This window comes from Helianthus annuus, chromosome 6, assembly GCF_002127325.2.
Source record: "Helianthus annuus cultivar XRQ/B chromosome 6, HanXRQr2.0-SUNRISE, whole genome shotgun sequence".
In the NCBI taxonomy this organism is placed as follows: Eukaryota; Viridiplantae; Streptophyta; class Magnoliopsida; order Asterales; family Asteraceae; genus Helianthus; species Helianthus annuus.
The window spans coordinates 119,150,178-119,166,005 of record NC_035438.2 but is presented as its reverse complement, the minus strand read 5'-3'; positions in this window follow the sequence as shown (position 1 = coordinate 119,166,005).

The following is a 15,828-nucleotide window of genomic DNA, read 5'->3' as shown; positions in this document are numbered from 1 at the left end:
TATTCTTTTTCCACATATAATAATATAACATAACTCATCATTCACTTTCATTTCGATATTCCTTTGTAAGATCATGTGTAGTGGTTAAACAAAATAATGCCCCCTCCATGGGGCATTATTCGACACGTGGCAGTCCAGTCAGCATGGGGCGTTATTGCAAAAGTGGCGTAGTGGGAATAATGCCCAAATAATGCCCCTTCCAATCATTAAAAAGGAAAAAAAGCAAACTATTTATCATTGGCCAGTCAAACCTTGGACCACTCCCATTGGTCACATGCAAGTTGTTTTGGGCGTTGTTAATAAAACGCTGGTTACCTTTTTTTTCAAAAAAAAAAAAAAAAAACCGTCATATAACGCCCTATGTAATGGGGGTCCGGCGTTTTTGGGCCTTTTTTTTCAATTTTTTTTAAAAATAACGCCCCACTACGGGTGGTCTAAAGAAGATCAGCAGCAATGGGGTGTGTACATAACAACCATTTCATTTCCAATAATAAATCATCTACCCTATCTCTCTATCTCTCTCTACCACCGCCCCACCTGATCAACCACCACAAACTGCCACCCACCGCCCCTACCATAGTTAAAACCACTAATGCCACCTTTTCCGTCGACATCTATAGTCACCATAAACCGCCACCCACTGCCCCAAAACACCACCATCACCTTTATGTAGAAACATTAAACGACAGCCCTGGCCAGCCTCATTCTCACCTCCGTTTATAAACCTTAAACGATTCCTCCAAAGTGACAAGATCGGTGCTATCTGCAATAAAGGTCGGAGGCTAGTGCGGTGGTGGCGCTACGGCGGTTGCTGGAGTGGCGACGACAACGATTTCTTGGCCCGCACATGGTTATTGATTTTAGATCTGTAACAGGAGTCGAAGTTGTAGGTGTTTGATAAGGGTTATTTTATTTGGGATGAAGTTATGGGTGTTTGTTGTTATGTGGTGTTTGGGAAGATGATGATGAAGAACCGACGAAGATGAAGATGATGATTTAATTTGTACAATGATAAGGTTATATGATTTGGAGATGATTCAATTTATCAGCTTCTGTACATATACACACATACACATATTGTTATGGTTTTTGGTTGTCGGCGGAATCCGGTTATCAGCAAAATGGGAGATGGGTATGTGTTTGTATTTATACAATGTGTGTGTGTGTGTATATAGAGAGAGAACGAGAGAGAGAAAGAGAGAATATTGTTTATCGATTTTAAATTCAGAATTAAATCCATTAGGAAAGGGTGCCACGTAATTATATCCACGCAGGAAAAAGGTTGACACGTAGGCAAAAACCCTAACTGAGTTAGTGCTCAGTTAACAGTGCGGTGCCAGAACACACTAAATGTTAAGTTGGGGGTGTCGGACGTCAAAGTGTTATTTGGGGGTGGTAGCGGCCAATAGCCAATAATTGAAGGTGATAAAATCCAATTACCCTTTAATTCCAGCAATCCAAGAATGCTGCATTTCCATAGTTGTTTTTTCTTCTTTTTTTCTTTTTCAGTTTTGACGTGTGCGGGTGTGGGTATAATTTTTAGATATATATTCAAGCACTTTTTACTCGCGTATCAAGCTTTAAATTTATAAAACATGATATAATACTATCACCCTACACACGTTAGGGCAAGTGCACCCATCGCGGACGTAGTACAGTGATGGCAAGATACCGAGGTCGTCCAAGGACACAAGAGCTTTTAGTACCGACTTATCGTTAACGTCTAATGTAACCAAATTTTGATAAAAGTTTTTGAAAGTTTTAAAAGATAAACTAGAAAATGAGAAATAATAAGGAAAACAAATAGACAAGAAGGAATCACTTGGTTCCAACTCCTCTTTTATGTATCCTTTGATAATTTCCGCACTTTAGGCTTTTTAAGAGATTATTTTTAAGTTATAGTAATAGACTCCCTTCCAGGCAGTGTTACCCCCAACTTATTGGTCTGAGTCAGTAGGGATACAGTCCCGCAAGGTCGGATTATTGAAAGACAATTAAGTAAGTTATTAATGCGAAAAGTGGTAGGCCCTTTTCCAAGCGACGTTACCCTCAACCTATTAGTGTGAGTCAGCAAGGATACAGTACCGCAAGGTCGGTTTAATGTTTTAATAGTAATTCATTGATAAGGGATTACAAGCGGTTCTTACTTCCCCCGATTTGATGCTATCTTCCTCAAGGGAAGTCCTAATAAGCTTGAATCAGGTCCTCGCAGGATCTATACACTGAAAGGGGCAAGAACTTTACCCAAACACCCTTCTAACCCCCTTCCAGGCAGTTAACGCGCTTTATATAGACTGTAAAGACATGAATGAGTGAATCAACAAAACATGAAGAAATGATTAAGTAAAATTCACCTTCAAAATAGAAAACTAGTTATAAAGTCATTAATACATACCTAAATAAAAAGTTTGCCAAATGTTGGAAATCAAAAGTAATACATAAAACATTTGTCTTCACCAAGTGATGTAAGAGATTAGCCAACATGGCCTTTGTTTGACAAGAACTCTTACGATCGATCTTGGATCCCGAGACTACTACACACTCTAAAAGATGAAAGATAGATGATGGTGGTGGGTGTTGGTGTTGTAGTGGGGGTGGACTGGTGGCAAGTGTGAGAGAAGTGGTTTGCCAAGGGATGAGTTGAAATGAAACCAAGCACCCCTATATATAGCTGAAATCAGAGCATCCACACGGCCCCGTGCCCACCTCGCACGGCCCCGTGGCCTTCATTCTCTCTCCCATCATTAACTGCAGATGTCAGGTCTTGTACTAACAAGACCCCATGTGTCAATGGCACGGCCCATGGTGAGTGTAGTTGTTGTACTATCTCAGATTATGTGAATCTTATAGATGACCACGTCCCATGTTGGGTTAGCACGGCCCCGTGTTGGTTTGTCTTTTCTTGTTGTCTTTTTCAGCAGGGAATCTTGACTGGGAACGACCCCATGCCTTACGGGCACGACCCCATGCCTAAGCTTCTGTTTTGTTATTTTTTGTTGGTTTGAATATGGATAGGGGCTCGGCGAGTCGTGTCGTGTCAATCCTTCTTCTTTGTATTTATGTTGGTTTCTGCTGTTAATTTGTTCCTTTTGTTTATTTAAGCTCTTTTAATCCTGTAAATTAAAAGTAAACAAAGAAGCATACTTTTTTCAACATTAGTACCAAAAAGGGTTGATTTTACGCCTTGTTTGATGTAATTTATATGTTGTATTTTATGCACATCAAATACCCCCACACTTTAATCTTTGCTTGTCCTCAAGCAAAACTCTATAATGTGGCTTACACACCGAAACAAAATTGGTAGAAAAGAAGTTTTGGGCTTATCTTTAGAGTGTCAGGAATCCAAGTTCTAAATTTATTTTGTTTTTATTTTATTTACAATTTTATTTGTCATGATTTATTTAAAACACATATTAAGAAAATATATTTGTTTGGGCATATCATGCCTTTATAAAATTATATTTAGTTCTATACAAATTTACACACCTTACAAGTGGTCACTCAACACTCGGCCGAAGTTGCTTAAGTGAAAATGCTCGGACCCGGTTTGGAACTTACTCCTATTATAGGCTTGACAAACAATCAATCCTCCTCCTTTTTGACGTTTAATCCTTGTAAGTATTAAGAGGGCTTTTAAAAGGGTAGGTTTTGGCTAAGGGTAGGATAGTTTTATTGAAAGTGACTTAGTTATAAACTACATATTTATAAGCAATAGTTTGTGCTTATTTATTTCAAGTAGCTAGAGATTTTTTTCCAAGTAGGTCACCTCTTTTTATATGATTTTCAAAAGAACTACATTTACTAAAAACAAGGGGTGTGAAAATAAAACGTGGTTTTTAGGTGATGGGTGGTTGTTTTTGCAAAAGTATATTTTTACGGGTTTCAAAATGAAAGGGTTAAGGCTCAAAGGGGTTTATCTAAGGGAATGTTTTTGGTAAGGGATGAAAACAAAAATAAAGGTTTAAAATAAAAGATGGGTTTAGTCCTAATGACTCTATCATTTACTTACTTGGATTTGTGTCGGTAAGGATTTGGAACGTATTGCTTTGGCAAGTTCTAGATTTGTAAAATCCAAACGGGCTATTCACACAAGAAACGAAAAATTGAGAGATTAGTATTGATGTATATTTGTATGCTCAGTAAAGGCTCAAAACTCACTTTTGTGGAAAAAGGGTATAGTGTAAAAACGTATATATATAATCAAATTTTACAAAGATTTCTTATGCCCGTTTTTATAATTTTCTTAATTGGTTCTTTTTATCATGACACTATCAGGTGTAAATTAGTAAAAACATTATTTTTAGAACTTATTTTGCCTAACTAAACCAAGATAAGTAAAAAATAAAAAAAAACTTTTGACAAAAAAAAGTTTTGGGTGATTAGCGGTTTTCCAAGGCTAGTTTTGTGTAAGGCTTGTTTTTAGGAAAAACGATTCAAGGTTTTAACATCCCCACACCCCACACTTAAATTACACATTGTCCTTAATGTGTCCCAAATAGGATTTGTTTTGATTAAATGCGCAAAAAGTGAGTGAAAATAACAAAATTTTTAGTTACTAGGCATTGGGCATAGGGGCATGCCTGGTGGACACGACCCCGTGGCCAAAGTGCCAGTAACAATTTTAACAGAAAACTTACAATGCTGTGAACACGGGGGCGTACCTGGTGGCCACGACCCATGTCACTTCTGGGGAGAAAATTATGCATAATATATATAGGCACGGGGGCGTGCCTGGTGGACACAACCCCGTGGTAATTGTCTGTTTCAGTTAAAAACTCGGGTTGTGTTGCTTGGCTTCTGTTTTTCAGGCTTGGGGAGGACTATGCTTAGTGTGTACAAGCCTCCCATGGTACCTGTAAGCTATAGTACTACCACAATACAAGAATCCAACACAACGTAATAACTCCCTAAATTTAGAGAGTTAAAGTTGTTCAACCATCACCACATCAAAAGAAAATAAAAATGCAGAAAAGTAAATTGTTTAGAGAAGTAAATTGTTCAATGAGACGCAACCCGGAAGATACGAAATTGTTCAAAGATCATGGAAAGATAACCTGAAAGATAGCCTTGCCGCCTACCACCACCATCTCCTAGTCCGAGTCCATGTCCTCACCTTCCTCCTCTTCCTCTTCGTCTCGAAACACCATGTGATCCCGGATATAGGTGATATCGGTTTGCATGTTGACGATGTTTCGTTCCATGCTTCCGATCCAGTTACTTGAGCTTTGGCCCAAGCTGTAGGCGTTCTTCGATACCTGTAGGGTTTCCAACATAATGTTACAAAAATTGTGGAGGTTAGGAAAACCTCCTCCGCCTTGAGAAGAGGAGCCCGGAAAGGATCTGGAGTGTCGAAGACGGTTGGGGACATCTTCGATTGCAAGGATTTCATCTGGGTCACTCGGATTCCAAACCCGGCCATGTGCATCCTTGAAGCGCATTATCCCTTCGTTGCAATCGATGATGAGGTTCAAACTTCAGCATAAGGCAAGTTCAGCCCGCGTCATGCTCACGCCCTTGTGAAATGCACTCAAAGTTCGCCTAATGTAGTTCTTGAAAAGTTTGGCAATCCATCCTATGAAAAGATGGGTGTGCGAGCGTCTGCGGTGGCATTGGTGCCTTTGTTTGATAAGAACTCTTACGATCGATCCTGGATCCCGAGACTACTACATACTCTAAAAGATGAAAGATAGATGACGATGGTGGGTGTTGGTGTTGTAGTGGTGGTGAACTGGTGGCAGGTGTGAGAGAAGTGGTTTGCCAAGGGATGAGTTGGAATGAAACCAAGCACCCCTATTTATAGCTGAAATCAGAGCATCCACACGGCCCCATGCCCACCTGGCACGACCTCGTGGCCTTCACTCTCTCCCTTCATTAACTGCAGATGTCAGGTCTTGTACTAACACGACCCCGTGTGTCAATGGCACGACCCGTGGTGAATGTAGTTGTACTATCTCAGATTCTGCGAATCTTAGAGATGATCACGTCCCATGTTGGGTTAGCATGACCCCGGGTTGGTTTGTCTTTTCTTGTTGTCTTTTTCAGCAGAGAATCTTGACTGGGAATGGCCCCATGCCTTGTGGGCATGGCCCCGTGCCTAAGCTTCTGTTTTGTTATTTTTTGTTGGTTTGAATATGGACGGGGGCTCGACGAGTCGTGTCAATCCTTCTTCTTTGTATTTATGTTGGTTTCTGCTGTTAATTTGTTACTTTTATTCATTTAAGCTCTTTTAATCCTGTAAATTAAAAGTAAACAAAGAAACATACTTTTTCAACATTAGTACCAAAAAGGGTTGATTTTACGCCTTGTTTGATGTAATTTATATGTTTTATTTTACGCACATCAAATACCCCACACTTGAATCTTTGCTTGTCCTCAAGCAAAACTCTATAATGTGGCTTACACACTCAAACGGAATTGGTAGAAGAGAAGTTTTGGGCTTATCTTTAGAGTGTCTAGAATCCAAGTTCTAAATTTATTTTGTTTTTATTTTATTTACAATCTTATTTGTCATGATTTATTTAAAACACATATTAAGAAAAATTATTTGTCTGGACATATCATGTCTTTATAAAATTCTATTAAGTTCTATACAAATTTACACACCTCATAAGTGGTCACTCAACACTCGGCCGAAGTTGTTTAAGTGAAAACGCTCGGACCCGGTTTGGAACTTACTCCTACTATAGGCTTGACAAACAATCAATCCTCCTCTTTTTTGACGTTTAATCCTTGTAAAAATCAAGAGGGCTTTTAAAAGGGTTGGTTTTGGCTAAGGGTATGATAGTTTTATTGAAAGTGACTTAGTTATAAACTACATATTTATAAGCAATAGTTTGTGCTTATTTATTTCAAGTAGCTATAGATTTTTTTCAAGTAGGTCACCTCTTTTTATATGATTTTCAAAAGAACCACATTTACTAAAAACAAGGGGTGTGAAAATAAAACGTGGTTTTTGGGTGATGGGTGGTTGTTTTTGCAAAAGTATATTTTTGCAGGTTTCGAAATGAAAGGGTTAAGGCTCAAAGGGGTTTATCTAAGGGGATGGTTTTGGTAAGGGATGAAAAAAAATAAAGGTTTAAAATAAAAGATGGGTTTAGTCCTAATGCCTCTATCATTTACTTACTTGGATTTGTGTTGGTAAGGATTTGGAACATATTGCTTTGGTAAGTTCTACATTTGTAAGAAAAAAACGGGTTATTCACACAAGAAACGAAAAATTGAGAGATTAGTATAGATGTGTATTTATATGCTCAGTATAGGCTCAAAACCCACTTTTGTGGGAAAAGGGTATAGTGTAAAAATCTATATATATAATCAAATTTTACAAAGATTTCTTATGCCCGTGTTTATAATTTTCTTAATTGGTTCTTTTTATCACGACGCTATCAGGTGTAAATTAGTAAAAACATAATTTTTAGAACTTATTTTGCCCAACTAAACCAAGATAAGTAAAAAATAAAAAAAAAAAACTTTTAACAAAAAAAGTTTTGGGTGATTAGCGGTTTTCCAAGGCGAGTTTTGTGTAATGCTTGTTTTAGGACAAACGGTTCAAGGTTTTAACATCCCCCTACACTTAAATTACGCATTGTCCTCAATGTGTCCCAAATAGGATTTGTTTGGATTAAATGTGAAAAAGTGGGTAAAAATAACAAAATTTTTAGTTACTAGGCACTGGGCATAGGGGCATGCCTGGTGGACATGGCCCCGTGGCCAAAGTGTCATACCCTAATTTTTGCGGAAGCGTGATTATATGTGACTTGCTTAATATCATTGCATTCAACCATAACAAACAACTAAATGACAAAACCAAGATGTTCATCCATAAATAAGTTTCAAAATGTTACAACCAACATTGTTTAACAGAAATCCGAGACTTCAAATTCATATTACAAACCATCCAAATTGTTTAAAGTTCCATAAGGACTTGACAAAAGACACCACTAAAAGCTAGGCTTTGAACTATGTATCTTATCCAGGATAAGATACACAACCCAAACCCTTCGACACAGGATGACATCTTTTATTTCAGTCAATACTTGAAAACTTCCAATGCCTGCCAGATCCATTTCAGTTCCCTTAAATACATGTAGTTTGAAAATATCAACAAAAGTTGAGCGAGTTCATGTGTTTTGTGTGTGAGCTCGTAATAAACTTTGTAACTATAGTATGTATGTATTTGTAAACCGGTATGAAAGAAAACAAGGAAACAGATCAATTAATGGTTTGCAAGGCCATTAATATGTGTGACGTGATGCAGGAAGGCTCAATCCTAGCGGATTTTGTACCGGGCTTCCGGCTAGAAGACATAGTCACCTCATGGGCCAGATCCCGGTCCTAATGGGTGGGGCTTGCAACACCCAAATAGATTTATCACTCATGTCCCACGGTCCTACTACGAGGATTAATGGTCTTAAGCGTTGTACCCACCACTCATATGATCTAACAGTTCATTCCTTAGCTAACCATACCATAAGTAAACGTTTGTAAACAATTTGTAACATGTACTTCACCCTCAAAGTTATAAAACTGAAAACACTTAAAAGAAAAGGGGGACATGAACTCACAGTCTTGCGTTCTTCAATCAAATAACCCAAAGCTTCTTCTAGAATGCACGACTACCTACAAACGTACTACGGTTTACTAGACGGGTGGGTCGTGCCTTGACCTATGTCTTAATCAGTGTCTTTGAGTTACGTTTCTTTGTGTCTTCAATATTATTCTAAGTATATAATTATTTGTTAAAATAATAAATATTTTAACTTACATTATATTTATTAAATTTTGGAATATTAGTTAAAATAATATATTTTAACTTTGACACCTAATGTATTTGCACATGTATAACTTCCCCAAGGATGGGTGTATTCATACCCGTGTTCATAGACTTGTATATTTTTGCCAAGTATCGGTGGCGTATTCCGATGTATTTATACGTACGAGAATACATATTTTCATGTATTTATTAAGTATGCTTATACTTAATTTTTGTAATTATTTTTCCGGAATAATATTTCTAATAAAAAATTCACCAATATATATTCTTAAAATATACATTTTTAAGAAATTATTTATAGAACTTTATCTATACTTCTTCTTGGCAAAAATATTTATATTTTCATTTAAACCGCAAAATAATATATTTTCAAGTTTAACTTAGAAAATATTTATAAATCCATTTTTCTCCCAAAATGATATATTCTAATTTTATTTAAGAAAATATATATTTCTCCAAAAATAATATATTTTCTAGTAATTCAAGAAAAACATATATATTTTTCTTTCCCAAAAATAATATGATTTCTTATTTTCACAAATATGATATAATTTTGTAATAATTGTAAAAATCATATTTTTGTTCTCATGGTGTCCAAAATACCACTTACCAAAATTTACTCATGAATTTATTTCCGGAATATTTATGTAAGTTATATTGCTTGTTTGGTTTCTCTAATATTTTGGGTATAAATTATATACTTATTCTCTTGGAATTTTGGTAATATTTTGTATTGTAATTCTTGGTATTTTGGTGAGTTATATTATTTCAAGTCCTAAAATAATATAACTAATACACATAATATACAAATAATCACACACAAGGTGACATCTAAATATATATTCTCCTAAATACATATTTAGTCACTTTTATTATCAAAAACCAACCTCCAATATTTATAATTTATAAGAAAATTCATGGTTAAAATATACTTGTAAATATTTGTTTAAAATTATTTTTCTAAGTGTTTAATTTCTAGAAAAATTTTGCCATAGTTTCCCCTTAAAATTGGAGGTTTCCATGCTTTCAAAGTATTTCATTTTCTTTTATAAATCTTCACAATCAACAACAAATCAAACAATACATACCAAGTGCCAAAATTCAAGCTATTTACACTACTTCATGAACTTGAAAATTTATAAAAATTTGTAGTAACTTACTAGTGTGTTTAGTAAGCTTAGTTACCTTTTAAAGTGTGGTTGTTTATTTAAAAACATCATTCTTGAAGAATTTGGATGTTTACAACTTATAAAATATTTTTCTAAAAATATTTCTTCTTGAATTTTTCTTGTTAAATACATGATTCTACACTTGATTAACCACTAAAAATGTGGTTAGTTTCTTTAATAACCAAGTTTATGTAAATCTTGCATTTTAACTTAGTTTCTTGAGAAATTAGTTTTAATATCATCCACTTTCATGATATATATCACACTTTGATCATTTTTTTCAAGAAAAAACATTTTATACTTCAAGTTCATGCTTCACATAAGGGATGATCATCTTGATGTCTAACATAATCATCCTCTCATCTTGCTAGATTATGTCTTTAATCACCATCTAGCAAGTTCATATGATGTTTAACATCATTAACATAAACAACCAACAACCAACAATCAAGAAGCAAAATAACACTTAAACAACATGTATTCTTATGATTTTTAGTCTTATGTTTAAGTTTTATGTTCTTGATCAATAGTGTTCTTCATGATTATCTTCTTGTATCATTCTTTAACCAACTAAACAAGATGTAAAATGAGATTTAGATGATCTTACTACTAGCTCAAGGCTAGGGATGAACACAAGATGAAGATGAAGATGAATGAGGTGGTTAATAGCTCTTGCAAGAGGTCCTTCCACTTCCAAAGGCTCCTAGCTCATTTCTTATGCTTCTTGCACCTTTGTATGCCTTGAGATTGGATGAAGATTGAATGAAAATGGTGGTGGTGTGTGTGTGGGTTCACGGCCGAGAGGAGAGGAGAAGGGAGATAGTGAAGTGTGTTGGTGAACTTGTGTAAAGAATGAATGGTTATGTTCTTGTGGTTTAACTTATAACACACCAACAACATGAAATCCAATGGCCCTAATGTTTAGTAAAGTAGGGAACAAGATCAATTAAACAATTAGAATGAAATCCAAGGGTGGGCCACCCTTGGTGACCGTAAATAGGAGGGGGGTGGTCTAGAGTAGCTTGTAATGGTTAGTTAGGTTTATTAGTTGAAATATAAGTGAGTTAGTTAGGTGTTTAGTTGTTATGATGTTATATAGTGTGTTATGATGCTCGGGGACCATAAGTAGCTCGGAAATGATAAAACAATGCTTCTAGTGAAAATTTGGTGTTTCGGGTGGTGTCCGGTTGTTCGGTTGGTTACCAGTTCGTTAAGGTGCTAAACTATGTTGTTTAGTGTGCTTTATGTTACCTTTTGTGACTGTTTTGATTCCCGACACTTAGGAAAGCATTCTAGACAATTTATCCATATTTCTGCATGATATTAAGTTGTTTAAATGCTGAATTTTGCTGAATTCTGCAGAATTCTGCAGTTTATGTGAGTTTTAGGCACTTTCCGGCACTTAAACTATCACTAGGAAGGCAGTTTTATGATCCTTACTTCCCTACACACTATACTAGTGTAACTCTTTGTTTCAGGCACATTCTGTGTCTCAATACCATGTCTGTCTATGTACTGAACTCCGTCAGCATTTTTCTGATTTATCTGATAACTGTGCTATCTTTATTTTGTGCATCATTTGAATCAATAAGTGTTGCATGCAATAATGATATGACATTTTGCAATATATGATGCACATGTATGTATGATAACAATAATCAAGAAACATTCATGCCATAAATGTTAAATCAGCACAGTCATAATAACACTAATCATTGTCTTATTATTGTACGGATACATGCAAATTTGACAATTGTCACATTCTCCCCCTGTTAAGAAAATTTCGTCTCGAAATTTTAAGCTGCGCTATTAGCTGCAGGGGAGTTAGGGAACAAATGTGGGTATTTTGGTTTCATACGATCTTCACGCTCCCAAGTAAACTCTGGGCCGTGACGTGCGTTCCATCGAACCTTGACAAGCTTAACACTACTCCTCCGAGTCTTGTTAACCTTCCAATCTGTAACCTCAACGGGTTCTTCGGTGAAGTGGAGTGTGTCATCAATGTGTACTTCATCCGCAAGGATGACCACTGTCTCTTGAGTTGGACTTTTCTTTAGATTTGATACATGAAATGTATCATGAACACTATGTAGTTCTTCGGTGAAGTGGAGTGTGTCATCAATGTGTACCAACCCTTTCCAATATTCTGAATGGCCCGATATATCGTGGGTTTAACTTACCACGCTTCCCAAAGTGTGCTACACCTTTCCAAGGCGAAACTTGTAACAAAACCATATCACCCACTACAAATTCCAAGGGGTTTCGTCTTTGATCCGTGTTGGATCGTCGTATGACCCGAATGAGTCAATCAGAAGAGTTTTTAGTCCATATCAAAGGCGGAATCAATGATATAGGCTTGATTACAGCTTGATTCTCCTTAAATCACTTGATTTTATTGATTTCAAAGCTTTACAGATCATTTGACAAACTGGCAGCACCTCGGCTCTGAAATCCGGATCGTTACAAATGATGAACCATGCTCAGCTATATATAGACATCCTATTTCGTACGAAATGGGTATTTGTTCATTTCGTGCGAAATGGACACTTGTCCATTTCGTATGAAATGCCCTTCTCATTTCTGTGAAATGATCATCCATCATACAAAACCTAATTTCTATCCTGCTGAGCACTGGTTTATCCTATCTAGACACATGACTCGATAAAGACGAAGTTAACAGACATTTATGCACCAACAATCCGCGTAACTCTTCTGTCGATCACAAGTCACCTTGATGCGCTATCGGATCTGCATGATCTTATCAGTTGTTTCTTGGACCAGTTCGGGACCAACCATTTGTCTATCACCTGCGTCTGCCCAGCATAACGGTGATCGGCACTTGCGTCCGTAGAGAGCTTCGAACGATGCAGCTTGGATCCTTGTATGGTAGCTGTTGTTATAGGAAAACTCAACCAGAGGCAGATGAGTATCCCAACTGCCACCTAAATCCATTACACAAACACGTAGCATATCTTCCAACGTCTGAATAGTTCTCTCGCTCTGTCCATCCGTCTGTGGGTGAAAAGTTGTACTCAGATTCAACTAAGAACCAAAAGCTTCTTGAAAGGATTGCCAAACCCTGGACACAAACCGTCCATCTCTATCCGATATAATCGAGATAGGCACTCCATGACGTGCTACTATCTCCCTAGGTAAAGCTCAGCTAGCTTTCCAGTGTTATCCTTCTCTAATCGGCAAGAAGTGCACAGATTTTGTCAATCGGTCTACGATTACCCAAATCGTATCATGACCTCTGGGAGTCCTGGGTAACTTTGTGATGAAGCCCATTGAAATCTGTTCCCACTTCCACATGGGTATTTCCGGCTGTTGCAGAAGACCTGAAGGCTTCTGATACTCGGCCTTCACTTTGGCACAAGTTAAGCACTTCCCGACATACATAGCAACATCACTCTTAAGTCTTGGCCACCAATAGTAATCCTTTAGATCTTGGTACATCTTGTCCGATCCTGGATCGATCGAGTACCTCGATTTATGGGCCTTGTAAAAAATAACCTCTCTAATACCACCAAAAAGCGGAACCCAAATACGTCCCATGAAATACAAGGTTTCTTTCTCGTTGGGTACCAACTTTTTCTTCATTCCTCGGAGATATTCAGCTTTTATGTTCTCTTTCTTAAGAGCTCCTCTTTATGCAGCGCAACTACGAGAAGGGAGGTCCGTCTGAATAATCATCTCTAAAGCCCTAACCCTTATGTGCTTGATCCTTTCCTTTCGACTTAAGGCGTCTGCTACCACATTCGCCTTTCTTGGATGATACTTAATCTCCCAGTCACAATCATTTAACAACTCAACCCATCGTCGCTGTCTCATGTTAAGCTCTTTCTGATCGAATATGTGCTAAAGGCTCTTGTGATCCGTAAAAATAGTACATCGAGTACCATACAGATAATGTCGCTAAATCTTCAAAGCAAACACCACTGCGCCTAATTCCAAATCATGCGTGGTATAGTTCTTCTCATGGACCTTCAGTTGGAGAGAAGCATAAGCAATAACCTTCTGGCATTGCATTAGCACACAACCCAATCCCTGACGCGAGGCGTCACAGTATACCACGAAGTCGTCGGTGCCTTCGGGTAGGGATAATATAGGTGCATCGCATAGCCTATTTTTGAGCAGCTGAAAAGCTTCTTCTTGCTTATCTCCCCATTCATACTTCTTATCCTTTTGAGTAAGGGAGGTCAACGGTTAAGCTATCTTGGAGAAATCCTCTATGAACATGCGATAGTAGCTTGCTAAACCAAGAAACTGTCGGATCTCGGTCGGTGTCTTTGGAGTTTCACAGTTCTTGATTGCCTTGATCTTGGTGGGATCCACATGAATACCATTCTCGTTCACCACGTGACTGAGGAACTGTACCTCACGTATCCAAAACTCGCCCTTCGAAAACTTAGCGTAGAGCTTTTCCTTCTTTAGTAGCTCTAAGATGGCTCTGAGGTGTTGCTCATGGTCTTCCTTTGTCCGTGAATAGATCAAAATATCATCGATAAATACGATCACGAATTTATCGAGATATGGCTTGCAAACCCGGTTCATCAAGTCCATAAATACTGCCGGCACATTTGTCAACCCAAATGGCATCACTAGAAACTCGTAATGTCCATAACGAGTTCTGAAGGCAGTCTTCGGTATGCTCTCTTGCTGAATCCGCAGCTGGTGATAACCTGATCGAAGATAAATCTTGGAATAGTAACTTGATCCCTGAAGTTGGTCGAATAAATCATCAATCCTCGGCTAAGGATACCGATTCTTAATGGTTAACTTGTTCAGCTCCCGGTAGTCAATGCACATACGGAAACTACCGTCCTTCTTCTTGATGAACAGATCTGGAGCTCCCCAAGGTGAGAAGCTTGGCCTTATGAATCCCTTATCTAGCAACTCCTGAAGCTGCGTTGACAACTCTTGCATCTCTGAAGGCGCAAGTCAATAAGGTGCCTTGGCTACAGGCGCGGAGCCTGGAACCAAGTCAATGTGGAATTCGACTTGTCGTTGAGGAGGTAATCCTGGCAAGTCTTTGGGGAAAACTTCAGGATATTCCCTTACCATAGGGATATCTTCGAGCTTCTGTTCTTCGGCCTCTTTATCCACAACGTGAGCAAAGAAGGCAACACATCCTTTATGCAAAAACTTCCGTGCCTTCAAACAACTAATAATCCGCAGAGGCGTATCATATTTCTCCCCGTGTATCACAATCGTCTCTTCACTTCCCAATAGGATGAAGATAATCTTCTCATGACACATAATCTCTGCATAATTACTCAACAACCAATCCATCCCAACTACGACGTCAAAGCTTCCCAACTCAACTGGCAGAAGATCTATCGAAAACTCACGTTCTCCAAGCTCTATAACACAACCTTTTATCACTTCATTGGCTTCTACTAGCTTTCCATTAGCTAGTTCTATCGAGTACGGAATATCTAACTTACTTGCTACTAAGCCAAGTATATTCTTAAACTCTAGAGATACGAAGCTATAATGGGCACCAGTATCAAATAGCACAGATGCAAAGTGTTGATTAATAGGGAACGTACCAGTAACTACGTTCGGATTCTGGCGAGCTTCCCTAGCTCCAATGTTGAACACTCTTCCACGAGCTTGGTTATTCTTTGGGCAATCCCGCTTAAAATGCCCTATTTCACCACAATCAAAGCAACCTTGACCGCGTCCATTTCCAGTACCACCCCGATTTTTGTTATTATTTCCCCCGCGGTTTCCATTTCCCACCTGATTTTCATTTTCCAGCCTGGTTTCTGTTTCCACCTCGGTTCTGATTACCATTCTGATTCCCATTACCACCACGGTTACCGTTGCCATTACCATTACCATTTCCTCCTTTCCCACCATTTCCACGACCAGCTCCAACCC